The following is a 25,844-nucleotide window of genomic DNA, read 5'->3' on the forward strand; positions in this document are numbered from 1 at the left end:
GGACCCCTCTCTGGCTCTGGCACTCCCCTGGGTGTCATTTATGTGGTTTGCTTTTTCCGGCACTGAGCCAGGATACCCGGGGCAGCAGGACCTCTGGGAAGAGGAAACAGGAGGTTGAGGTGGACAGCCTTCCATCTCAAGATGAGCTGGAGCAGTGCCCGCTGTTCTCCTCTTGTCCTTAGGGGTTCCTGGGAGTCTGGCGGATCACCTCTGCTTGCCTTGGAGATGACAGATGGGCCCTGTGCGGAATTTAGGGGAGTGGGCATGTGTCTCCCAGCATTTAAAGAGACCACCCACTGGCTGTGACCAAAATGGGATCTTGACATCTGGCCGATTTGTGTGGCTTTTTTTCCTCCAGAAACATAAATGCAGTGTTTCCTCTTTGCTTCTTAACATTCAAGATCTGATTTATCTCAAGTTCATTGTGAGGCAGAGCTTCCCAGGGTTTTGCTGGTGCCTAATTTTGTGATTTGAATATAATTCCCCCTCTGTTATCACTGTCAGGAGTAGTTTATTGAAGGGCCAGTGGAAGCTGCTATTCAAGGTGATGGACCAGGTGAGGGAGCAGGAAAGATGCCTGGCTCCAGTTCCCTTCACTTTAAGACCGCTGTGAAGGACCAGTGTAACCGGCAAGTAACAACTTGGCCCGACAGCTCCTTGGGGGGGTGTGCCAGCCAAGGAGGAGCTCTGTGGGGAGACGGAGGTCAAGGCTGGTTCCCGTGATCCTGCCAGTGGCCGTGGAAGCGGGAGCTCCAGCCTCTGCTCACCCTCCTCTGTCGTATCTCCTCCAGCCCAGGAACACTCCATATGTCCCGCCCATTTTACAGACAAGAAGTGAGGCTCAGAGAGTGCCTCATTCAAGTTCAAGTTCAGAGAGTTATTAATAAGCCTGTGTGTGTGCCCCAAGTCATCCTTCCTTGTTGGGAGGACACATGAGCTACGTGGGCCAGTATCCCCGATTCGCATTCCGGCCGGTAGCTGTCAACTGTGAGTCAGAAACGTGAGCCACGTAGGTAATTTTTAGAGTCAAAATAAACAGATGGAATTAAAGTTTTTCTCTTAGAACGGTACATTTCCTTCGGACAGGATACAGTTAGGAAGTAAGCTGGCTGATCTCAAAGGCTGGTGCTGTCCAGCTGCCTGGACTTGTCCACGCTTCCTGTCAGGGGACTCTGGCCCGGCACCGTCTGGACCACATGTACAGTCACTGACAAACTCTTGCTCTGCAGGGGTTACTTTTCAGACCCGGGATCTCCGCAGTTTCTGATTGTGTGAGTTTGTCTTGTTTTTTGATCTGAAATTCACAAAGCATTCAGTTGACCATTTAAAAGGGTACAGATTGGTTGGCATGTAGCGCATTCACAGTGTTGTGTGACCACCACCTGTCTCTGGTCTCAAAGCATTTTCATCACCCCAGAAGAAGACCGCCCTCCCCATTAAGTAACTACTACCATTGCCCCCTGTCCCCATGCCCTGGCCACCACTAACTGGTTTACTTTTGAGGTTTGAATCGGGGGCCGGTCTGTATGTAAGGGAGATCCTGGCTTTCAGGTGTCCTCAGGACAGAGCAACCAAGGCTGGCCTCCCAGGCCTGCAGGGCCCCTCTGGAGGTGAGGTCTGACATCACAGTGGTCGGCAGGTGATCCACTGGGGGGATGGGGACCCGGCCACGCATTGCCTGAATGTAAGGCAGCGCTCAGCCTCTTTCAAAACCTCTGTATGAATAAGCCTCACGTAAGTGCTGCCTCATTAAATAAAGGCTGCAGTTGACTGTGAGGTCAGGTGCCACGGAGTGAAGCCTGGAGAATGCGGGTGCCCACGCGCTCCCCCAGAAACGGCGTCTGCATCCTTACAGGTCTTGTGTTTTAATCTCATCACCAGCCTGCCTCTTCACCCTTCTTAAAAGCAGGCGTGTCATTAGGACTGCTGAGACATTTTTAACATACTTGAGGCTCTGGAGATAAAAGAGGTGAGTCAAAGAAAGATTCCACTGTTGTTTATTCCCAGAGCCTTCCAGTCTGTCGATGAAACCTGCTTAGACTACAAAGAACTTCCCAATCTAATCAGAAAACCCCAGTTTCCCTATCTCTGGCTGGAGTTTTCCCCTTTTGTTCATTATTTAAAGTTGACTGGGCTGGCTGCAATTTAGGAAGGACTGAGTGACTGTATTTCATTCTTGGGTCAGAAAAATGTCTATGCAGAGAGCTTATCGCATTGGTCTTTTCCAAGCAGAGACAAATTTCAGTTAGGAGCACATAAGCATTCTGCATAAATTAATTTCCTTGTCCTCGGTTTCCTCATCTGTAAAGATGGAGCCAGTCTCAGAAGGTTCTCAGAGATAAAAAGGAATCGAATATGCACTCAAAACTTGCTCAAGAGAAAAAGTGGGAGGATTGTTGGAAAGATCCAGAGATCAAGCCCCCAGATCACAGAAGACCTGGGAACCGGGATCTGAGAAGTGAAACTGCTCTTCAGGAATCGAATTGCATGTTCCCCTGTCACCCGGCCTCTGCTGCTCAGCCAGTGCGCACCTGGCCCAGGAATGCCCACCAGCCAGCACGTCCCATGCAGGACGTGCCCCTGGGCCACTTCTGACTTTCTCAGCTCCCTGCTCTTAGAAGTGGGTTGGGCCCCGTTGACCCTTTTGAGCTGGTCCTCAGTTGCTGGGTCGGCAGGCAGACAGTGGATTGGTTCACCTATACGTGGTATCTGCTGCTGACCCATCGGAGGGGACGGGGCCATGGGGTGTCCAGGCTGGGGGTGTGCCTGGACCAGGCAGTGAAACTCCCAGGAGAGTGAGGAGGCGGCTCGAGGGCTCAGTAGTTGCAGCGCACGCGGGCTCAGCTGCCCCTGTTGACCACCCGCACAGCATCTCCGATTTTCAGGTATGAATCAGAGCAAACCCAGGTCAGCTACAGTCCAAAGGTGATTTTCATAAGCCAGGTCCTCCCCATTCTGTAAAGGAGCAAATATCATTGGGACTGAACAAAAAGCAACAGAAATAATAACCAGATAAAGGAAAGAAGAGTTTCATCTGGGCTTGGGCTGAACACTCTTGGTCAAGGGCAGACCTTCAGGCCCTCAGTCAGACCCAACACGGGCTTATCTCCCGGTCACCTTATCTCCAAGCCGGTCTTAGGCCTTCCTCCAAGTCAGGGGTTTCGAGGGCAAAAATCATTTGAGGACTCTGATAAGGGCTATGGGCTTTCCCTTTAGAAACTCAGCTATACCTGTAAAGTTGTACCTATCATTTTGGGGTCTTGAGGACCCTCTAAATGGACTGACAGCTAGAGGTCCATAAACCCCACGGGGACACACCTGTTACTGATGAAGACTGTGTTCAATGGGCCAAGGCCCAGACCATCGGGCTCCATCAGAGGACACCCTAGGGATCTCTAGATTCCCAGTGGACCTAATGTAACTTAAGAACCAGGCCTCCATCTGCTTGGGCATAAATATTTGTCACGAGGCAGGTTTGCATATGTCGCTAGGAAGTAGTTTGCTCTCCTTGGGATGCTAAGTTTTGGTAGACATTCTTCAGGGTACCACTCAAGAGTGGGCCTCAGAGTGAATCTCACTAAGCTCCGGTTGATGGGGTCCTGGCCACAGGGTGTGGCCTGGACTCTGAAACAAGCCCGTCCGCATGCAAATCTCAGTCAGTAAAGCTGTGTGGCTCTGCCCACCGGCCCTCAGTGGTGCCTTAGTTTGCTCTTCTGCAGAATGGGGATGGGGGCTGCAGTTAGGGGAGGGCGGTGCCTTCACAGTTCGCTCCCACATCGTGGTGGAGCAGTGGATCTGGTGTCATGAAGGTGAACCCACAGGGGTGAGGACGAGGGCCCGCAGGCTGGGAGGCCTGAGTCTCTGCATCCAGGTGCCTCCAGGCCCCCATCCCGTCCTCCCGCAGCTTGCTTTGACTGCCCCAGTCTGTTCCCATCTTTGCTGAGCGCGTTTAAGTTGCGTGTTCAGAGTCCTCAACCCACCCCGCCGCCCCCCCACCCCACCCCCGATTCCCCGCACCTGTCCCTACTGGGGATGCCTTGCACTAGTGGGACCACACTGCCTGGGGGCTCTGGGTCAGCACCCTTGACCAGCGGCTGCCTCCTGGCCGTAACTGGGGTGCAGTTCGCCTTGATTCCTCCTGTTATGGCTTCTTCCCTTTGCTGGACCAGCCTCCCTCCTGACCACATGTAGGGGTTTTTTTCTCCGTCCCTTGGTAGTTTACCCCGCTTATAACAAAGCTATATCTCAACGTATACAATGTTTTAAGTAAAGGTATCTTTGCAGACTATTTTCCGTGCACACACACTTTAGCCCGAATTGGGTTTCTGGTGGGCACGTTTTCAGGTGTCCCGATGTGGTGGTACTTAGTGTATTCACGAAGTTGCACCACCACCACCTCTAGTTCCAAAGCCTTTTACCAACCCAACAGGAGACCTGGGAACAGCCACGGGGCATCCCTCCCATCGCTGCTGGCAGCCACTGACCTGCTTTCTGTCTCTCTTGATTTACCTCTTCCGGGTATTTCTTATAAGCGGGACCGTACAATACGTGACTTTTTGTGACTGTCTTCTTCCATTTATCGTAGTGTGTTCAAGGTTCACCCACATTGCGGCATATGTCAGAATGTCCTTCCTTTTCACACTGAGTGATATTCACCGTATGGAGGGACCCCGCTGTGTGGGTCTGTTCATCTGTCACCGGATGCTCGCGTTGTTTCTGCCTTTGGGCTGTTGTGAGTAGCGCTGCTAGGATCCATCGCCCTGTGATGTTCTGACTTAATTTTAAGAGCCATCTTCTCTCATTTCCAAGTTCTTGTCGAGACCCTAGTTTTAGACTCCGGCTCCCTGCCCCCACCAGCCCTGTCCCTCCACCTGCACGCCTGTCCCTGGCATCTTATGGGTCTCCAAGAGCCAGGGCTTGCCCTGGACTTGAAGTCGCCCTTGGCATGGACTGGCTTGGGTCACTGTCATGCGGTGGCAGGTCCTGTGGATTCACCCATCTGTGAGCTAACACGGCAGTGCCGGGAAGGGCTGCTTTACTGAGTGAGGGGCATCAGGCCACGCGTCTCTCCAGATGTGGCCCCTCGGTCGCCTGCATCAGGACCGCAGGGAGACTTGTTGCGAGAAAGCAGCCTCCTGGGCCTCGCATGCGGTGACTGCCTTGGGGCTGCCCCTCGTGCTCTTTCCACACCTGCGGGGGAATGGGGGTGTTGGCCCGGGGGGTTCATCTGAAATCAGTGCATCAGGTGGGCTCCCTTGCCTCCAGTAGAAAGGCGGGCGGGGGATGGGGAGGTTGGAGCAACCCTTCCCTGTCTCCCCAGATTCCAGTACCTTCCTCCCCCTCCACCACCCCCCTGCTGCCACTACCCTAGGGCATTCCTGCAACCTCCCACCGTGCTGTCATTGTCCCTTTACTAAACTCAACTCAAATGGTGCTAATCTGAGTGACAGCTCAGCCTGTCTGTCCCTACCCAGTGAGAACCTCAAGGTGGGCCCAGGAGCCTGTATCCTGCGAGGGAGGGGTTTTGACCTCCGGGTGGGTGGGGAGCGGGTAGAGCCCCTGCCGCTGTCCGGCTCCAGCCCTCTGGCTCTGACCCTAATCCTGTCCTGGGCTGGCCGAGCGGGGGCACCCGAGAAAGCTGCCCTCTCTGTACTGGGAAGCTGTGCTGGGAGCCTGCTCTCTGTGACTGCGGGGGGCGCGAAACAGAGAAAGGACGGCATGTGGGAGGGGGGCTCAGGCTCGCCCCCCCCCATCTCTTCCTGCTTTGTTCCCATAGGGAGCTGCTGCTTCGTTTCTTTTCTTGTTTCTTTTCCTTTGGGCCTGGGCACGTTCAGAAAACCTCAGAAGGGCGACTTGCTGCTTTGGGAGTACTGTACCTGACATTCCTAGGTTTTGATAAAGAATAGATCAACCAGAAACCTCTGGCTTAGCATTTTTATGGGAAACAAAGTATATTCTTTTTCGTTTTTAATGATTTTTAAGTGTAATACAAACCTCCCAGAAAGGAAACCAGCTGGACAGAGGCAGCCAGGACTACCGGATGCTGAGAACCATGGGTCTCACTCTGAGATGCTACCCGCGGCTGCCGGCCTGGATATCTGCTGGGCCTGTGTCCCCAGGAGGGCATGAGCCCTTGCGAGGATGCAAGTGTTGGTCTGTGCTGCCGCGGGCCTCCAGCGCCACCCCTCGGTCCCGTGGCCCTGCCTGTGGACCCAGAGGGGCCAAGACAGGAGATGGGGGAGGAGGGCACCGTGGGGGGGCAGTATCGGGCAGTGACGGCAGCGAATTGTCCACGTGGGATCCAGGTAGGATGAAGGTGTGGGGTCCACGCGGTATCTGTGTGTCCTAGGACCAGTTGCGCGGTATCTGTGTGTCCTAGGACAAGTTGGTTCTCCACATCTGCTTCGTTATCTCTACTCACCAGATCCGCTTTGGAGATTTAAATTAGTTGATAAAGCCTATAGCACGGGGCCTGGCCCACGATAAAGGGTGTTATCTTCCTAGTTAGGATTCAAACGATTTCTGTTTTTGTAGGGTCGGGGTGGGCTCGTACCTGAGTAATTGAGTAGGGGGTCCAGGTGGCAGGCAACTTGAAGGACGTGGGTGTCCAGGTGAGGCATGGGTAGTGCCCCAAAGAAGGCACGGAGGGGATGGGAGCCGGCCAGAGAGCAGGTGACGCCCGGAGTAGGGGCCAGTGGCGTGTGGCCTCAGGACCAAATCCTGCATGCACCCTGCTTTTGTAAGTAAGGTTTGATCGGGACCCAGCCATGCGCACTCACCGTCTTGGCCGTCTTTGCCTTTCAGGGGCAGAGCTGAGTGGCTGGAGTTGAGGCCAAGTGGCCCACGAAGCCCACGATCTTCCCTGTCTGGCCCTTTGCAGCAGTGGTGTCCCCAGGGGACATTGGCAGCGTCTGGAGACATTTTTGCCCGTCACAGCTGAGGTTGGGGGCAGCTCCTGGCATCTAGGAGGTGGAGGCAGGTGTGCTGCTGGCCACGTGCAGTGCGCAGGACGGGTCCCACAGCAAAACATGATCCGGCCCCAAATGTCAGTAGTGCCAAGGTTGAGAAACGATGCTTTCCAGAAAAAAAATTCCTGTTTCAACTAGAGAACGGACTGGTTCGGGGGAGGTGGGCGGTGCTTTTGTTGGAATGGGGATGCGGGAAATGGGGCAGGCTCGGGTGGGGGAAGATGAGACAGGCATGCTGGCCCTGAGGTCGCCATCCTGAGGGCATGTGGGAGGTGCTGCAGAGACAGGGCTGCCAGGCAGACCAGGCTTTGGGCATCAGCAGAGACTAGGTGGTCCCATCCCCGCCCTGTTCCCTGGGGTGACTCGGCCCCCTAAGGAGAATGCTGCAGGCGACAAGAGCAGAAGGACAAGGATGGACGCGGGACGTTGGACACTTGAAGGCAGACAGAGGAGGGGAAATCTCGGAAGGAAGGGAGAAGGACCAGCCATGCAGGTGCTGGGGAGACACCTGCAAGACAAGCCTCAAAGGCCAACTCAGAGAGGAAGGAGAGGGCCGTCACCCTGGGAGGCCATGGAGAGGTCAGTGGTTAGAAAGCGGCCCGGTGAGACGGACGTAGGAAAATGCCCTCAGGACCTGGGGCTCTGGTGGCCTCGTCACCAACCCCAATGGGAACAGTGTGTCCAAGGCTTGGGGCAGGAGCCGCCTCGGGGGAGGTGAGGGGAGGAGAGCAGCAGCTCAGGGGCCATGCAGAAATGAGCCCTGGGCTCGAGCCAGCTGCCGGTGCCGCCCGGGGCTCTGGTCCCAGCCGAGGCTCTGGGTGACAGAGGGCACAGCCTTCCTGCGGACCAGGAGGAGGAGGAAGGATGGGGGAGGGGGTGGCAGCAGGGAGAAGATGCCGCTAGACGGCTGGGTATGAACGGTGACAAAACAAAGCAGAGGACGGGACGGCTGAGGAGAAGCCCCTTTCTACTGTGGGTCATTTCTTTCTTCCCCTGATCCCTTTTCTTACCCTCTGTATAAAATAATCATCCCCGGGCACTTTTTAGTTGGAGGCGAAAGGAAAGCTTCTCCGACTGCCCTCTGGAACCAGGTCACACTTTCTCCCTGGCCAAGCGCCTCTCCTGTGTCATCCTCAGAACTGGAAGGAAATTAGCTGATTATCAAAAGGCCAGGGACCTGGATTCCAGGGCCTCTGGTGAACTCACCCTCCCCGCAGGGAACCTGTCAGGTCGGTTGGATTCCATTTCATCTCTGCCTGGTACAGACTTGTAGCAGAGGCTCTGCAGAGAAACAGGGAGTGATTTCACGCCAGGTTTGTTAATTTATGCATTGATTACAAAAACAGAACAAAACCACAGAGCAGACACTTAGACTATCCTGCTAGCTCTGCCCAGCAGCCCAGCTCCAGGAGCCGGGCTGCTGTTGGCCCAGCGGACAGGGGAGGAGCAGCTGGTGGTCTCAGAATGGTCTAGAAAGGAGCTGCTTCAACCCTGCCATCGTTGTGCTGGGCTCACACCAGCCTCGGGCTCACGCAGCAGGCCCTGCGGCCACCCAGCTGGGAGACGTTGGGCCAGTGACCTAGCTTCTCTGCACCTCGGTTTTCTCGACTGTGGTTGGAGGGAATGATCAACCGTCTGTGTCATGGGGTGGCTGTGACATGTAAATCAGTGCCTGGTTCTAAGAAGCACTTAGAATAGTACCTGACACACGACCAACAAACGCTGTGGGGGTAGGGCGGGGCGACAGGCACACCTCATTTTATTGCACTTCGCAGATACTTTTTTTTTTTTAACAAATTGAAGGTTTGTGACGACCGCGCATCGAGCAAGTCTGTTGGCGTCCATTTTCCAGCGAAAGTTCCTCACTTTGTGTCTCTGAGTCACGTGTCAGTAATTCTTCAACTATTTCAAACTTTTTGTTACTTTTTAAAATAAGTATTTATTTAACTATTTCACATAATAACTATTATATTTGTGCTGGGGAGCCATGATCAGTGATCTTCGATGTGACTGTGGCAAAAAGACGATTCACTGAAGGCTCAGATGATGGTTAACATTTTTTAGCAATAAAGTATTTTTTTAATAAAGGCCTGCACATTTTTAAATTTATTTTTATTTTTTAATACATGTACTTATTTATTTTATTTTTGGCTGCGTTGGGTCTTCGTGGCTGCACACGGGCTTTCTCTCGTGGCGAGCAGGGGCTGCTCTTCGTTGCGGTGTGCAGGCTTCTCATTGCATTGGCTTTTCTTGGAGCGGAACATGGGCTCTAGGCACACGGGCTTCAGTAGTTGTGCCGCATGGGCTCTAGAGCGCAGGCTCAGTAGTTGTGGCGCACGGGCTTAGTTGCTCCGCGGCATGTGGGTCTTCCCGAACCAGGGCTTGAACCCATGTCCCCTGCATTGGCAGGTGGATTCCTAACCACTGCGCCACCAGGGAAGCCCCTGTACATTTTTTAGGCAATGCTGTTACACAGTCAGTAGACTACAGTACAGGGTGTAGAGTAACTTTTCTGTGCACCAGGAAACCAAAAAATTCATGTGACTCGCTTTATCTTGATATGTGCTTTATTGCAGTGGTCTGGAACCGAACCTGTGTTATCTCGGAGGTCTACCTGTAGTTTCCCAGGGCTGCATAACAAATGACCATAAACTGCATGGCTTTGAACAACAGAAATGGATCCTCTCCAATCTGGAGGCTGCAAGTCTGAAGTCAAGATGTCTGCAGGTTCCCCCTGAGGGCTCAAGGAGGACTCCTCCTGGCCTCCTTCCAGCTCTGGTCGCTTACGCATCATCTTGACGCCCTCTGGCTTGAGCTGCATCACTTCCGTCTCTGTCTCCATCGTCACGTGGCCATCTTCTCTCTGTGTGTCTGTGTCTCTGTATCCCAGTGTCTTATAGGGACACCAGTGATTGATCTAGGGCCTGTCTGTGATTTAGGATTCGAGCATATCTTTTTTGGGGGGACACCATTCAGCTGACAGCAGTGGATGGGGTTGGCTGTTTTACCTGTATTATGGTTTCTGTTGTAGTTCGCGTCTGTGTCTTCATCATTTCCGCGAGCCTGCTAAGAGCAGGGTGGTCTTGCTTTTCTTTGTGTTCTTGTAGCAGCTAACAAGGTGCATGACAAGTGCTTGGCATCCCTGTAGTTAGTGACTTAAAGAGGACTCCACTGGGCTTCCCTGGTGGCGCAGTGGTTGAGAGTCCGCCTGCCGATGCAGGGGACACGGGTTCGTGCCCTGGTCCGGGAAGATCCCACATGCCGCGGAGCGGCTGGGCCCATGAGCCATGGCCACTGAGCCTGCGCTTCCGGAGCCTGTGCTCTGCAACGGGAGAGGCCCGCGTACCGCAAAAAAAAAAAGGACTCCACTTCTGATAACCTTCAGGTTTTCAGGACAGACGTGAAGAAGGCTATGAACATAAGAAATCTTGCTTTGGAGAAGCCGCCCCGTTCATATACTGTGAGATTGGAGCAACCTGTAAGCCCTTGGTTGGTGTAAGTGCTACTCATTGAGAGATTGTTGCTGTGTGCCAGGGATGCTGGAGGTCCTTGCTGATCTTGAGCTCACGGCCTGGTTGGAGAGACACACAATTAAATGAGCAGTTAGAGTCACGCGATTAGGTCCTGTTGTAGGGGAGCCCGGGGTGCCGGGGCTGGTGACCACAGATGTGGTGTTGGCAGAGGGCAGCCTACTGCTTTAAGGACTTGGGACGTCCCTCAGACTCTGGCAGGCTCCCCGTTTGCCCTAGCATGGGCACACGGGACGGGAACGTCCCTATACCTGCCCACGGGTCCCGCGGGCCCCCGCGGTACGGCAAAGTTTAGTGACTGACTCAGCGACTGACCCAGCATCTTCGCCAGACAGTCTGTCATCGGAGTAGGCTCTGTTTGCCCCGGTGAGAAGCGTAACAGTTAAGAACGTGCTCCTTGAAGTTCTTTTAACTGGAGCTGAGGGTGAAACCCGAATTACCTGCCAAGTTTTCACCCGTATTGTTCCTGGATTCCCTTATGTGCATGTCTTAGGTAAAGAAGGCCCCAAAGGGGTTGACACCTCTGCGTCTAACTGGGCATGTGACCACTTCACTAGACAAGAGGGACGTTCCCTTAACTCCCAGCCAGCGTCCCACAAAGTCCCAGGCCACTCTCACAAGGGCTCAGGTCTCACCTGCCCGGCCGGCTGGGCCGAAGTCCCCGCGGGGCTGCTCTGGGCAGGAACCAGCCCGCCGCCTGCCTCTTGCCTGGCCTTCCCCCGACCTGCCTTCCCTTGTTACTCTATGTCCAAGTGCTATCGTGTCCCCGGAAGGTCACGTCTACTGGCACCTCGGAATGTGACCTTTTGTGGAAATAGGGCCTTTGCAGATGTAACTGGCTTAGTCAAAGTGAGTGGACCCTAATCCCATGACTGGTGTCCTCAGAAGACAGCCACGTGGAGACACAGGGCAGAAGGCCACGTGAGATGGAGGCAGATTTGGGGGCACCTGCAAGCCAAGGAAAGACAAGGCTTGCCTGTGACGCCACGAGCCAGGAGAGAGGCCTGGATCCCATTCTTCCCGAGCCTTTGGGCGCAGGGCCCTGCAGAGACCTTGACTGCAGACCTCCAGCATCCAGAGGTGGGAGAGAACGGTTTCTCTGTTTTAAGCCACCACATTTGGGGTGACTTGTTACAGCAGCTTGGGAACCAGCCCGTCCGAGGCCTCGCTGACCCCAGGGCACCTTGGCGAGGTGTTAGCCAGCACAGCACATCCCGGGGGGGCCCCTGGGGACTCAGAGCGGCCACGTGGGGAGGGGGAGGGAGAGGGAGAGGGGCGGTCAGGTAGACCTTTGTCTGTGTGGATGGGAAACAGGTCATCGAAGACCCTGGTGCGTGTAGGCACGTGGGGGCCAGGCTTGGGGCATCGGCCACAGGTGATGCCAGACAATTCCGTCCGGCGCAGTGAAACCCTCCAGTCAGTGGAGGCTCCCCGGAGGCCTGGTTCTCAGCCCAGCTCTGTGATTAGCTCCCGAACTGCAGGCAGAAACCCCACATTTCTGCTTCGGTTGCTTCTTTATACTTCTTTATACTCTGAAAGGCGTGTCATGTCATCGTTGCACTTTCGTACGTCATGCATCCTTGAGGTTTGACGCCTGCGTCACCCACACTCCTTCAAGCTGTGTTCCCATCACCCAGTGGCTCCCCGTGCCCCCCCCATCTGGCCCCGCCTCCTCCTGCCATCCACTCTTGCTGACGTCTGAGGGTCCACCTGCCTGTTCTCATACATCCTATAAGACGCGTGCTCCTGGGTTTGGCTTCCGTGTTCAGCTTCATGGCCGTGGGCCACCTCGGTGTGGCGTGGACGTGTATTTCCTATCAGTGGTGCCGTATGAATGTGCCGCCGTTGGTTTATTTTATCCTATTGCTGGACGTCACTGTTGTTTCCAGTTTGGGGCCATTATGAAAAATGAATCCAGTCCAAACATCTGTACGCGAGCCCTTCTGTGGACATCCACTTCCTTTTCCCTTGAGTGCGTGTGCCTGGGGTGGAATGGCTATGTCTGGTGCATGTAAAGTGCTCATGCTGCCCTTCGTGCAGGTGGATGGTCAGTGAATGATTCCTCCATCTGGGGTAGGAAGTGATGGGGCTGGGCAGGCAGCAGGTGGGCTAGCGGGTGGACCCATCTCCTCCCCAGACCTGTTCTCACGCCTCCCCTTTCCACCCTTCTGACAGAGCTGCTTCGTATTTACCTAGTTCTGGCTCAAGGTTTCTGCAAAGATTTTCTTTGAAGAATGTGTCCTGCTTCTAAAAATAAAGCCTCGATGCTCCCGGGGCCCTTCTGATGCGGGGAGTTCTCCCAGGTGCTTGGTATTCCTGTGAGCTGCTTCAATTCAGACTCAACACCCAGCGAAGTGCGGTTGGATCTGTTCTGGAGGCAGCAACACTGACACCACAAATTGGGGTTGAAGGCCACGAAGAGGTCCTGGGATTCCTGAGGCCACATCAGGCTGCTCCGTACTGGGCCCTCTGTCTGGCCTCCAGCCGTCACTTACCTGTGAAAACACATGTGGAGGGCTTCCCTGGTGGTGCAGTGGTTGAGAATCTGCCTGCCAGTGCAGGGGACACGGGTTCGAGCCCTGATCTGGGAATGTCCCACATGCCGCGGAGCAACTAGGCCCGTGAGCCACAACTACTGAGCCTGCGCGTCTGGAGCCTATGCTCCGCAGCAGGAGAGGCCACCGCAGTGAGAGGCCCGCGCACCGCCATGAGGAGTGGCCCCCGCTTGCCGCAACTAGAGAAAGCCCTCGCGCAGAAACGAAGACCCAACACAGCCAAAAATAAATTAATTAATTAATTTTTAAAAATAAAAACACATGTTGATCCCTTCAAGGTCAAATGTTTTTTAGGGCACAGTGACCCATGGATTCGCAGAGCTTACATCACCCGCATTGCGGGCTTGTGCCCTGTGGGGGATGAGTCATCCCTCTGGAGCGTCCCTGTGTCTGTGCCTCGTGTATGTCTGCAGAACTTGCCTCCAGGACTTTAGTTCCCTGGGTGTGTTGACCCAGGACCTTGTGTGTAAGACCCAGAAACTGCCCTTGGGTGGTTTTGTGATGGGTGGAGGTGTGGGATCAGTGACAGCAGAGCCGTCCGGGAAGGATTTGTTGAAGGGTAGATGGGTTTGGCCAGGGTTAGAGGAGCCAGAGGGAACCTTCCAGGTAAGGTGAGTAGCATGCCGAGCTGAGTGTGCCGAATTTGGGGAGGGGACCTGTTAGCTGGCCTTCGGGACCCTTGTAGCTGGGGGTTGGGTGGGAATGAAGCAGGGCGTTGAACAAGTGGGCTTTTTTCCAAGAGGTCGGGGGGCACCTCGGACCACCATTTGAAGTTGAGGCAGTGGAGCCTGGGTTCTAAGTGAAAGGACTGTTGTAGGTTCTTTGGTGGCTGGTGAGTGAGTCCGGGCTGCACAGTGATTCTCTGCCCTGTGTGTGCATTAGAATTCCGGAAGAGCTTTTTAAAAAATACTGCTGAATCTCCAGGGTGGGACTGTGTTATTCTAAAGCCTCTCCAGGTGGTTGGCATTGGCATCCAGGGTGGGGAAACTGTTAAGAGGAGCCCTTTGGGGTGCAGGGGTGCCGGGCGTGACCATGGGGTGGAGCGTGGGAGGTGGAGATTGGAAATGGAAGGAAGGGAGCCAGAGAGAAGAGGTGTCAACACACCAGCGGGGCTCAGACTTAAAGGTAAAGGAAGAGGATAAATAACATTAATAACAATAGCCCTCACTGAGGACAGTGGTTATCAGAGGGGCGATATTGGGGGACACTTGGCAGTGCCTGGAGACATTTGGGTTGTCTGGGGGTGGGGATGCCCCCAGCTTCTGGCGGGTGGAGGCCAGGGGTGCTGCCAGGCATCCTGCAGTGGGCAGGGCGGTCCCCCGCAGAGCACGGTCCCACCCAGAGTGTTTCTGGCACCAAGAGCAGGAAACCCTGCCTTGGGGAGAGCTGTGTGCCGGCTCTTCCCTAAGCACTCGGCATGAACCAGCAGATTTTATCCACACACTCTGAAGAGGTCAAGAGTGTAATTTTCCCCCAGTTATAGACAAGGAAGTGGAGGCCCCAGGAAGTTAAGTTACGCCCATCTGAGGGGTTCCACCAGGGATGAAGGGGAGGTCATCGAAGGTGAGCGGGTGGTGACCTGGGTTTTGAGTAAATGCCAACGCCTCCAAGTGAAAATGCAGAGACTTTGTGGTGTGCAGGAGACTTTGTAAGTTGGTTTGAGTCCCTGGTACATCCCTCTTTGGGGACATCAGTGCTGGGCCAGCCGGCGTTCATCTCCAGGCACGATGACGAGGAATGGTCCTTATTGAGCGCCTCCTGTGCGCTCACCTGGTGAGCCAGATTTTCCTATCTTCCTGCTGCAGGTGATACAGATAGATGCTCAGAGAGGTTAAGTCACTTGTCCAAGAGCACACAGCTGGAGCTGCTGGTCACACTCTGATCTGGCCCCAAAACCCTGTGTTTCTTCCTTCTTTGGAGGATGCTGTCAGCCTTAATTTAGTCCCGCCTACAGGGGAGGAGTCGGAGGAGGAAGACTCTGAAGGCCAAGCAGGGCCTCAGGGAACAAAGCTGGGCCTTTCCACATCCAGGCTGGAGGCAAGGTGCTGAGCGTGCAAACCTGCCGTGTCTCCCCTTTGTGGTGCCGGATGAAAGGAACTGCTTATCTCCTAGGCTGTAGAGACGGTTGGCCTGGGGGGAGAGGATGAGCTTGTATCCGCTCACAACAAATGTTTCCAAAGCAGCCTTTTCCTCCCTGGTGTTTTCCCAGTATTCTTGTAAGTCGAGGAATGAGAGAAGGTGGGATTTGGCTTGTGCCAGAAGACATATTAACCCCCTAAATGCCCATCAGCAGGCTGTCTGGCCTGCAGGCCTCTGCCCTCCCCGCCGGCCTGTCACTCCCTCAGCCGGCCTTTCTCCGGACAGCGGGTCCCATCGCATCTCTGTTGTATCCGGAGCTGTGCTCCCCTGCCCGCTCCGTCTCCATGTCCCTGGGGAGCCCGAGTGCCCCCTGCAGGCTTATCTGTCACCCTCAGCTGCTTTCCCACTCGGCTTCTAAGCAGCTGGAAATTTCTGTCGGGGTTGTGCCTCTTCACTGTCACTCCGTTGGGTGTCTTTCCGTGTTACTAAATGTTTGTTCCTTTGGCTCATGTCCTGCTGCAGACCGGTTGGGCCCCCTCAGAAGGAACCTGATCTCGTGGCCTCGGAGCCCCTGCGGTGGAGCCCGGGGCGGGGGGCTGTCCCCGGTTCTCCCCGCAGCTTAGGGGCACTGGCCTCCTATTTTCTAATGGTTCTAGTGTGTTCTCAGTGAGTCGAAATGTTCGGAGAGCTCCGGAATCTTGGTGAGAGTAGTTGGTTGCACACCCCGACTTACTTGGTTGCCACCGAGAAATGCCTCTGCGGGGCGCTTGCGGTGACTTAGCAAGATTTCCCACAGTAGCACTCGGGATATAGAGGTCCGATTGCCCCCGGCATCAGACTCAGCCGTCAGGAATGTGAGGTGAGTGGCGGTTGGGCGATGGCCAGGTAGTTTGGGATCGTAGGAGAGAGTGTTCCGGAAGTGTGGAGGCAAGACCACACTTTGCAGAGGCCGGGACTCTGTTTTGGGGCCTTGGCTTTCATTTGCTTCGTGGAGTTCCATTTGTTAGATGTGACAGAAAGAGAGGAAGCCGGGGAGAAGTTCTCTGGGGGCCACGCCGGCCAAGGAGAGTGAAGGAAGGTCTGAGAAGCCGAATGAATCTGTGTCCACACCCCTAGGAGGGTGTGTGACTTTCCTGAGACCGCCAGCACAAACTGCTACAAACTGGGTCACTCAACACAACCGAAATTCATTCCCTCCTGGCTCTGGAGGCCTGAAGTCCGGGATTGAGGTGTCGTTAGGGCTGGTTCCTTCTGAGGCCGCGAGGGAGAGGCTGTCCCGGGCCTCCCTCCTTGGCTTGCAGACGGCCGCCTTCTCCTGTCTCCATGTCATCTTCACCCTGTGCCCACATTTCCCCATTTTGTGAGGACACCTGTCATATTGGAGGAGGGCCCACCCGTAGCACTTTATCTGAACGTGGTCATCCGCAAAGACCCTGTTTCCAAACAAGGTTGTATTTGCAGGTATGGAAGTTAGGACTTCAGCAGCCTTTGCGGGGGACACAGTTCAACTCATAACAAGAGGGTATTAGAAAAACGTGACCATATGTGACTTCTCAGTGCCGTCCTCTCCCCAACCTGGTGGCTTTTAGGTTTTAGCCAAAAGATGCTTGCTTAAGTGCTTGACCTGAACCCCGTGGTCAGGCCTTAAATAGCTCAAGCAAATGGAAATAAGGTACAGTGATACTGAACTTTCACGACCCACAACCCACAGTTGTTGTAACTAGCAATGGAGATAGAATTTATGGAGTGATTAGTGGTTTATAAAGAAATTATACTACCTCATTTAGTAAAGCACCTATGAGCCAAGGAAGTTTAGTTCTTTGCTGCAGTGACACTCATAGCATTCCAGACCACGGTGGTGTGTAAAAAAAACAGGTGTGTCTCGAACTTGGTGAAAAGTACAGGGCTTATGCGTGAACTGGGTCAGTGTAAACAGCATGACCACAAACTCTGTGGGGGTGTGTACCGTGCCTGGGGGCCCCCGTGCCCTGTGTGTGCACACGTGATTCCCACGTGCAAGCTCTCTCTCTGGTCCTCTTGCACTTGGGAACAGTGAGGCACAAAGGTCAGACTGAGCATGGCTACGTTGGTGAGTGGTCAGGTGGGTTTCTTCTGAAGTGTGACCTTGACCTGAGTCAACCTGAGTGGCAAGAGTTGTCAGCAAGTGAAGTTTGCAGGACAGAGCTTGCCAGCCAGAGGGACCTGCCGGTGCAAGGGTCCTGGGACAGAAATGAGTTAAATTCAGAAACTGAGTGCACTAGAAGGAAACGGGGCCATGGAAGGGCAGGTGGGGCCATAGTCACGTAGTCCCAATAAGGAGGTTCGAGACTGCAGGGAAATGCCCCTGGAGAGACTTACTTTGCTGAGGGGCCCAGCTGCTCTAAGGAGAATGGTTTCGTGGTGTGTTTTGGGGGTCGGAGGAGCAGGGAGACCAGGTGGGAGGCTGCTGTGGTGAGTCCAGAGAGAGATGAGGTGCTCAGCTGGGAGCAGAGAGCAGAGAGCAGAAGTCAGATCCACATACTTCGGAGGTGGAATCGCTTGGACTTGTGGAACTGCCTGGATTTGAGGGGTTTGGACAGAGTCCGTATGGTCCCCAGAGCGTAATTTACACTCTGCCCCTTTACAGGAAGAGTGTGCCAGTCCCTATACACTGTCCTGGCACTCATTTTTTCTTTTTTATTAATTTATTTATTTTGGGCTGTGTTGGGTCTTCGTTTCTGTGCGAGGGCTTTCTCCAGTTGTGGCAAGCGGGGGCCCCTCTTCATCGCGGTGCACGGGCCTCTTACTATCGCAGCCTCTCTTGTTGCGGAGCACAGGCTCCAGACGCGCAGGCTCAGTAGTTGTGGCTCACAGGCCTAGTTACTCCGCGGCATGTGGGATCCTCCCAGACTAGGGCTCGAACCCACATCCCCTGCACTAGCAGGCAGACTCCCAACCACCGCGCCACCAGGGAAGCCCCCTGGCACTCATTTTTAAATAAACAGAGACCCACCATATTTCTGGAAGAAAAGATACAATAGTATAAAGATGTCAGTTCTTACCATTGCTGTGCCAACAGAAACAAAAACCCAGTGGGGTAACTTTTTTGAAGGAATGAAGAGGTGGGAAGACATATTACTTAATTACTCCCAGGTTCATTTGGAGGGAAAAAAAAAACAGGTTCAAATAACTGATAGGAGGAGACTTTGAAATAGAATGGTTCTTGGGGGCTGGTCCTTCCAGATGGCCAAACTTGGTAAAGCTCCCGGAGTTACATAAGGGCTGGTGTTGTTATAAAAATAGGCAGACTCATGACATGGAATTGGCCAGATTCAAACCCTGGTGTCTCTATACACATTTAAAAAGCATTAAGACGACATCACGGAGGGGACAGATTGTTCGGGAACCGATAAAGGAGTAATCGCTTAGCTGTTTGCTAATTAATTTTGTAAAGTTCCTTGCTGAGCAGCAAAATAAATTCTTTGTACATTGATGTCAGTCCACACACCATTTTTTTTTTTTTAAATAGAGGAAAATAGATGTGAAATGTTTATCAAATTTTTCATTAGGGGAGCCTTTTCTTCAGGCTTCAGGGTGAAATCACAAAGGAAGGATTGATAGGGTCAGAGAACTGAGACTTTACCTGAAGTTAGCAAATGGATGGGTGTGCGTGAGCAACAGTGGGGAAGATATTTGAAACTGATATGAAATTTCAGACTCTAATCAAGCAGAGGATGCAAAATGATAGTCACGAAGCAGGACATAAGACGTCATCCATATTTGAAAGTTTCTGACCGATGGTCAAAGGAATGTGAATTTAAACTTGGTATTTCGTTGCCCAGTTGTCATATTAGGGAAGGTTTTCTCAAATGGCTGGCAGACGGGTGAAAAGGGACCCCCGGTGCTGTTGCGAGGATAAATGTCTGCAGCTTTCCAGGAAAGCATTTGGCAATGCTTTGTCCTCTACTAGAAAGTCATCTTAAGAAAATAATCCACAATTCAGAGGAAGATTAGGGATAAAGATGGCCGCCAACCACCCTGCCGTTTATAGTGGTGGAAAGTTGGGAGCCTTCTGTGAGCAGCAGGTCAGGGTGCCCCCCCTCCTCAGACCTGAAAACGAGACCCGCTGGTCGAAGCTTTAGTGATGACTTTCCATCAAGAATGATTCTGTTTTTGAATCAGGTCCCGCTGCTCGCCGCATACGAAGTCAGTGCTCACAAGTGTTGGTAGAAAGGAAAGATGCCGTTAATCGGAATACTGGCAGTCTGGGGGGATGGTGGACTCAGCGTCCCCCAAAACCACCTCCAGAGACTCTGCTTAGCCATGAAAGCTTTTGAAGGAAAACAGGGAAGTCATCTCAGTTAGTCACTGAGGTAGGGGTCAGCGCTGTGGCCACCCCCACTGTGTGCAGGCTTGCACGCAGGCTTGCACGCAGGCTTGTGTGCAGGCTTGCACGCAGGCTTGTGTATAGCTTGTCAGCTCCTCGTGGTCTACCTTTAGATACTATTTTGTTCACAGTTTGTTGGCGAAATTGCTGAAGGGGGAGCTAGGGAAGAGATCCCGTCATCCGTTAATTCCTTATTCTTCATTTCTACTTCTTCCATCTACGGGAGGAACCAACAGGTTAGGCAGAGTATTTCGTGATCAAAAGATTTGAAAGGTGTGCTAGGGCCAGAGGTGAGTAGTGCATGGGGGCACCTGGTTTAAGGTTAGTGACAGGACGGAGGGGCCTCCTGCAGAGAGCTCTTTCCTGCAAAGGGCTTTCTCCTGCCAAAAACGGCTGCCAGTTCTCAGACACCGGCTGGCTGTCCAGCCGGTCAGCTCAATTTGGACACTCTCTACCTGGAGATGAAGTCTGGTCCCACAGGTTGAGGGCTCAGTCCCACAAGGCTGACCCCCACCTCCCCACTTCAGACGCCCATGACAAGTCCAGGTTGTCACCTGTGCTTCTGACCAACTGGCTATAGGTTGGAGCTTGCCGTGACCCTCCCTCCTTGGGTTTGATTAATTTGCCAGAGCAGCTCACAGAAGTCAAACGTTTTACTAATTAGATTACAGGTTTAGTATAACAGGATATAACTCTGGAACAGCCAGATGGGAGAGACACGTAAGGCAAGGCATTGAGAAAGAGTGGGGAGCTTCCACGCCCTCTCCTAGCAACCCCTCCCCAAATCTCCGTGTGTTCACCAGCCCAGAGGCGTTCAGAACTCCAGCCTTGGGCTTTTACTGGCGGCTCATTATACAGACAGGATTGATTAAATCATTGGCCACCTGTAATTTATGCAACTGTGCAGCCTCTCTCCCCTCCGCAGAAGCCAGAGGGCAGGACTGAAAGCCCCCATCCTTAGGTTACCTGGGGGCGGCCCCAAAGTCACCTCATTAACATAACAAAAGATACTTTTACTGCTCTATTTGCTTAAGAAATCCCCCAGGGTTTTGGGAGCTCTGTGCCAGAAATAGAACACAGACATATATATAATATATAATATATATATTTATTTATTTACTATATATATTATATACTATAAATCACAATATCACAGTCAGGTATCCGCTGTTTCCTAGTTAGTAGAATCATGAGACCAGGAGGAATAGGAATGCATTTTTTTCAGTTATTGGGAAAATGACTTTCCCCAAGTCGTGGAGCTGGAATTGGGAAGGCTGGATTTAGATCCACTGGGATTAATACATCCTTCTAGGCGCTCAGTCAAGTGTTGGAAAGTGTTCGGAATTAACCCCACAGATGGCATACTGTTATACATGCTCAGAAAATGGCCTTTCAAGGCTGGAAAGAACCTGCTGGACACATGGTGTTTGGGAAGGAGACTGGAAGTTGATTTTATAAAATGTGTGTTGTTTTTTTTTTAATTACAAAAAGTAGAAAACTTAGGAAAAATAAAGACCAAAATGATCCATACGATTGCCATACCTGGACGTGGTTGCTGTCAGCATTTGGTGTGAAAATTACTCTTCTTTTTTCTAGTAAATATACATTTCTAAGAACAAAGTGGAATGAGTTTTATTGTGAAGTTTGTGGATTTCATTTTTCTCAGCGTTCTGTTGTGTGCGTTTTCCATTCTGTTGAGTATTAGAAAACAAATTTTAACAACTGCGTAACCCGTCCTGGAGGTAGAACCCCTCCTGGATCACTGTAAACAGTGCTGTACGTAAGTCATTTCACCTACATCTTTGATTTCCCAAGGACAGATAGTCTAAGGGGTATTGGGATGGGAGACAGAATAAGAATCCTGTCCTCTCTACTTCCCTTAATAAATATTGATGAAGTATATAGATCAGTGATTGGTTTCGTAGCTCATGGACACCATAGAACTTCTGTAAAGAAATTCGTTCATTCCATGAGTTTCATTGGTTGCTTGCTGGGCTAGATGCCAGATCCTCGATAAATGGGTGGATAAAACTTGAACAGTTCTTCCATCCAGGGGAGGGTCTGGCTGAGAGGCAGCAGTGAACCAGTCAGCTGAGCACTGACCTCGCCTCGGTCCTCAGGAGCTGGGCCGCATGTAGCCGTCTCTCTCCCAGCTCTGGGGGCCCATCGACAGGCTCTCACTGTATTTGCTGGTTGTTTCCAGTGGTACCATCTGGTGGGCGTGGCTCTGGTCTCTGCCTGGGGAGTGTTCTCACCCTGCTCATCACCCGCCCCCCACCCCCCTACCACTTCGGTCTCTGCAACTCTTGCCTCCTCCCCCGACTTCACTTAAACTTGAACTTGAGCTCAGATGTGGCACATGTATCATGAATGAGAACCATCAAGATTTGGGGGCATCATGAAGCCTTAGGAGCTGCCTCCCCAGGCAAGCTAGCTTGTCTGAACCCGGCATTTTCATCTGAGTCTCAGAAATGAACCCCGGGGAAAACCTCTTTCAATAAAAACCCTCAGTTTCCTCACCTGTAAAATGAGTGGCACCAGCTACTTTGTGTTTCCCAGAATGGTAGCTAAGATGAACTTTAAAAAAATGTTTTAAGTTAATATATACTAGAAAAGATTTATCAGTATATCTAAGGAAGACCTTTCTTTTTAAAGGATAGAAGCTTCCTTTTTAAAGATATAGAAAGCTGCCTTTAAAATAACTTTCTTGAATAAACTTACATTGTTAAAGTAGGTTGGTTTAAAGAGAAATATTAAATAATTTGATTTTTTAAAACATTTATTTATTTATCTATTTATCTATCTATCTATTTATTTAGCTAGCTAGCTAGCTGCTCCGGGTCTTAGTTCTGGCATGCAGGATATAGTTCCCTGACCAGGGATCGAACCCGGGCCCCCTGAATTGGGAGCACGGAGTCTTAACCACTGGACCACCAGGGAAGCCCAGTAATTTGATTTTTTTTTTTTTAAGGAAGACAGTAGATCAATGGCTAATGTTTGGAAACCACAAATCCTTCCAGTGCTTGTGTTTTGCAGTTTTGTTGAACTCATCAAACGGGGGTCAGGAATCTGAGTCTACCCCCAACCAGCCCATCAAGTGAATGGGCCTCTCTTCTCATGTCTTTTGTAACATCTGCCGAGATAATCGTGCTTTTTCTTTCTAGTCGCTGGCTGGGGACCAGAGTGGGGAAGTTTTTCTAGTCCGGGCTGATCACAAGATTTTACTTCCCAGCCTGTCTGCTGCAGCTCTTCCCATGTGACTCGGGGAGGCTGACCCCACCCCACCAGACCTCCTAAACCCCATGCTTGGGGAGCACTTGACATGCATGTGTCGGGTCATCTTTGAACTCCTTGCCATTGTTTGTCAGCAGCAGGGTGATGGGACAGGAGGACATGTGGGTGGAAGGCATCCACATAGCACACACGGTGTGTTGGGCAAACCAAGGTGTCTGGACTTCCAGCCCCAGGCAGGCCCAGAAGGTCCGTGCAGGCCCAGAAGGTCCCGAGCAGGCCCGGAAGTTGTGGTGGAGGCCTCACCCCTCCCCCTCCTCCTGGGGTCAGTTTCATACACATTGTCATCCCAACTAAATGATCAGCAGTTGAGGGAGGAGACCAGGTCTCCATCCACTCGTGTCTTTGGTGGTCCCCGCTGCACGGTGATGCTGAATAGATGTTTGGGTGGAGCACTTGTCCTTTCAACAGATGACACCACACACCAGCTTGGGCCGGGCACTGTGCTTGCTGCTGGAGGATGACAGAGGAGCCAGGTATCCAGTTGGCTTTCGAGGAAACGAGGGTAGTTGTCAGGGAACTAAGAAATCACGTGCAGAATCACAGCTGTGATGCCCAGATTGCAAGCAGTTAAGTGTCCAGAGAAGATGACGGATGAGTCCCCAGAGAGCTCAGAGAAGAGGTAGGATTCCATCTGCAAAGGCACTGTTTGACGGGGGTCTCTCTCAAATGGGTAGGTTCTAACGTAGCAGAAACTGGGGGCACTGTTGGGTCTTCAAGTCAGTGGGGTGCGGAGAGAGATGGAGGCTTAAGGTCGGGGGATGGGTGGGGGTGTTTGGAGCAGAGTGAAAGAAACAGTCGCTGTGCTTGGCGAGCTCAGGGCATCGGGCATCCAGATGAGAGTGTGACGCGGACATGGAGGGTGAGTTAGTGCAAGGAGGGTCTGGAAAGACAAGCCAGGTTTGGATTGACGTCTGCAGACTGTAGGAGCCTCTGAAGAAGCTGAGATTGTTGTTGTTTTGTTTTTTTAATTTATTTATTTTTTATTTTATTTTATTTTTGGCTGCTTTGGGTCTTCGTTGCTGTGCGCGGGCTTTCTCTAGTTGCGGCGAGCAGGGGCCACTCTTTGTTGCAGTGCACGGGCTTCTCATTGCAGTGGCTTCTCTTGTTGCGGAGCACGGGCTCTAGGCGTGTGAGCTTCAGTAGTTGTGGACGTGGGCTCAGTAGTTGTGGCTCGCAGGCTTATTTGCTCCGCGGCATGTGAGAGCTTCCCAGACCAGGGATCGAACTGTGTCCCCTGAATTGGCAGGCAGATTCTTAACCACTGTGCCATCAGGGAAGTCTGAGATTGTTGTTTTTACCCAAGAAAATGATGGGGTTGGTCCAGCCCACCCTGAAGCACAGTCTCGCCGCTGGGCATCAAGTAGGCTGGAGACAAGAAGCCAGGGCGTAAGAGGCTCAGGCCCCGCAGAGGCGGTGGAGAGGGGCTTGGCCACCCCTTCCCCTCCCTGACCCTTACCCACAACCCCTGATTCTCCAGACTGATTTTCTTACTTTGTCACTGGCTGGTGAAAACACCCCGAGTTATTGGGCCAGCTCTCTCCAACGATCACACTTTACACCATAAAAGCAGCAAGTGAGAAGCGGGCACCCAGAACTGCGGGGTCCCCTCCCACGCACCCCGTAGAGCCTGAGGGGGTGTTGAGCTTGAGTCACCAGCTTTGCGTGGACAGAGAAGGCCTTGAACGTGTGCATGTTGCCAGCCCAGCGCCTGCACACAAGAGCCTGTTCCTAGAAGTAGGTGCAGCTCTCGTGGGCTGCTCACCCAGGCAATGTGGTCCCCTGCTCGGGAGGTGCCCGGGGACCAGGACACACGATGCTGCCCGCGAACCTCATCACTCTGCCCAGATGGCCGGCTGGGGGCCTCCAATAGCTGCTGCTCATCAATTGAGGTCACTGTTGAACCAAAGTGAAATACATCCCAAACACTGGAATGGCCAGCTGATTCCCTGTGGTCCCCTCTCTCCGATGGGGCCATGCGCTTTCCCCCCAAAGGAGGCAGCCCTCCTCCAGGCCACCGGGCAGTGCTTTCGGCTCTGCTCCAGGTGGATACAGAAGGGTTCTAGAGATCAGGCTCCTGTAGGTGGGAGGAAGTGTCCCGCCACCGCAATGGGAAGGTTCGAATTTCGCTGTGTAGGACCGTGCTCTCGAAACCGGAGCCTGTGCCTTCCCTGCCAAGAGAGGAGAGCCTGGAAAGGAGACACCAGTCACGTTTTGCCTTTCCACTTGGGCCGTTGCCCAGACCGGTCGGGTCAAAGATCAGGAGGCGGGGGGAGCTGGGGTGCTGTTTGGAGTCTGTGGGATGGGCCTCCCTCCAGGGCAGTTTGCTTTGGAGGGAAAAAGATGTCGTAGATGTCCACAGGCGCGCAGATAGGCTCACTGTCACCCCGCTGGGTCACCACCAGCTCGCCTTCCTCGCGGGCTCTTCCTCAGCGTGGGGGGGTGTGAAACCAGATGTCCCTGGTCCATCCCTGCAGCCTGACCGGGCATGTCGGCTTCTCCGTGACGGCCCGTTGGGTTGGGAGCCCAGGGCGTTGGGTTTCGGGCAGTTGCTCACAGGAAGCAGATCAGCTTGGGAGGGAGGGTATCTCTGGATTACTTTCATCCTTGCGAACATGTTCTTTCTTGGGGAGAGAGTGAGGTGGGGACAGATGGGATGGAGTGTCTGTCCACAGAGCCTGGTGACTGACATCCCCCAGAGCGGGTAGAAACTCATGCTTTCTTTTTAACCCGGAGGAAAGCTGATGAAATCAACATGAAACTCCTACTCCAGAAATTAAAGTCAAATGTGGAGAATGAGTCATCTTAAACAAGGCACGAACAGAATTCTCCAGGGAGTAGCCGAAGGCAGTCTCGATGCGCGATGCCCTCCTGCGGGAGGGGTCCAGGCCCAGCGCCTTCCTTCTGCACCTTCCTGGGTCTGGGCCACCCGGAGGACCTGGCGCTTGGCTGTGCACACGCTGGGGTCCTGACCAGGGTGTTCTCCATCCTGCAGATGCTCGTGTCCGTTATTTTTCTTGGTTGGTTTGTTTTTTAATTGCTCCTCGGGCAGAAC

The 25,844-nt window shown here is 52.9% G+C and overlaps 1 protein-coding gene across 3 annotated transcripts in view; it reads left to right on the plus strand.

Moving 5' to 3' along the window:
• Positions 1-25,844, plus strand: part of SH3BP4 (SH3 domain binding protein 4) — a 93,932-nt gene that overhangs the window by 39,920 nt on the left and 28,168 nt on the right. Inside the window, exon 2 of one of the 3 annotated variants that reach the window (XM_049712395.1) lies at positions 9,545-9,695. The exons of 1 other annotated variant lie outside the window; for it this stretch is intronic. The gene's annotated coding sequence lies outside the window, so the exon portion shown is untranslated. Of the gene's footprint in view, positions 1-9,544; positions 9,696-10,303; positions 13,665-25,844 lie in introns of those variants that run through there. One more of the 3 variants, XM_049712396.1, reaches the window with a different exon arrangement.

The sequence above is a fragment of the Orcinus orca genome, chromosome 7 (assembly GCF_937001465.1).
Source record: "Orcinus orca chromosome 7, mOrcOrc1.1, whole genome shotgun sequence".
Lineage (NCBI taxonomy): Eukaryota > Metazoa > Chordata > Mammalia > Artiodactyla > Delphinidae > Orcinus > Orcinus orca.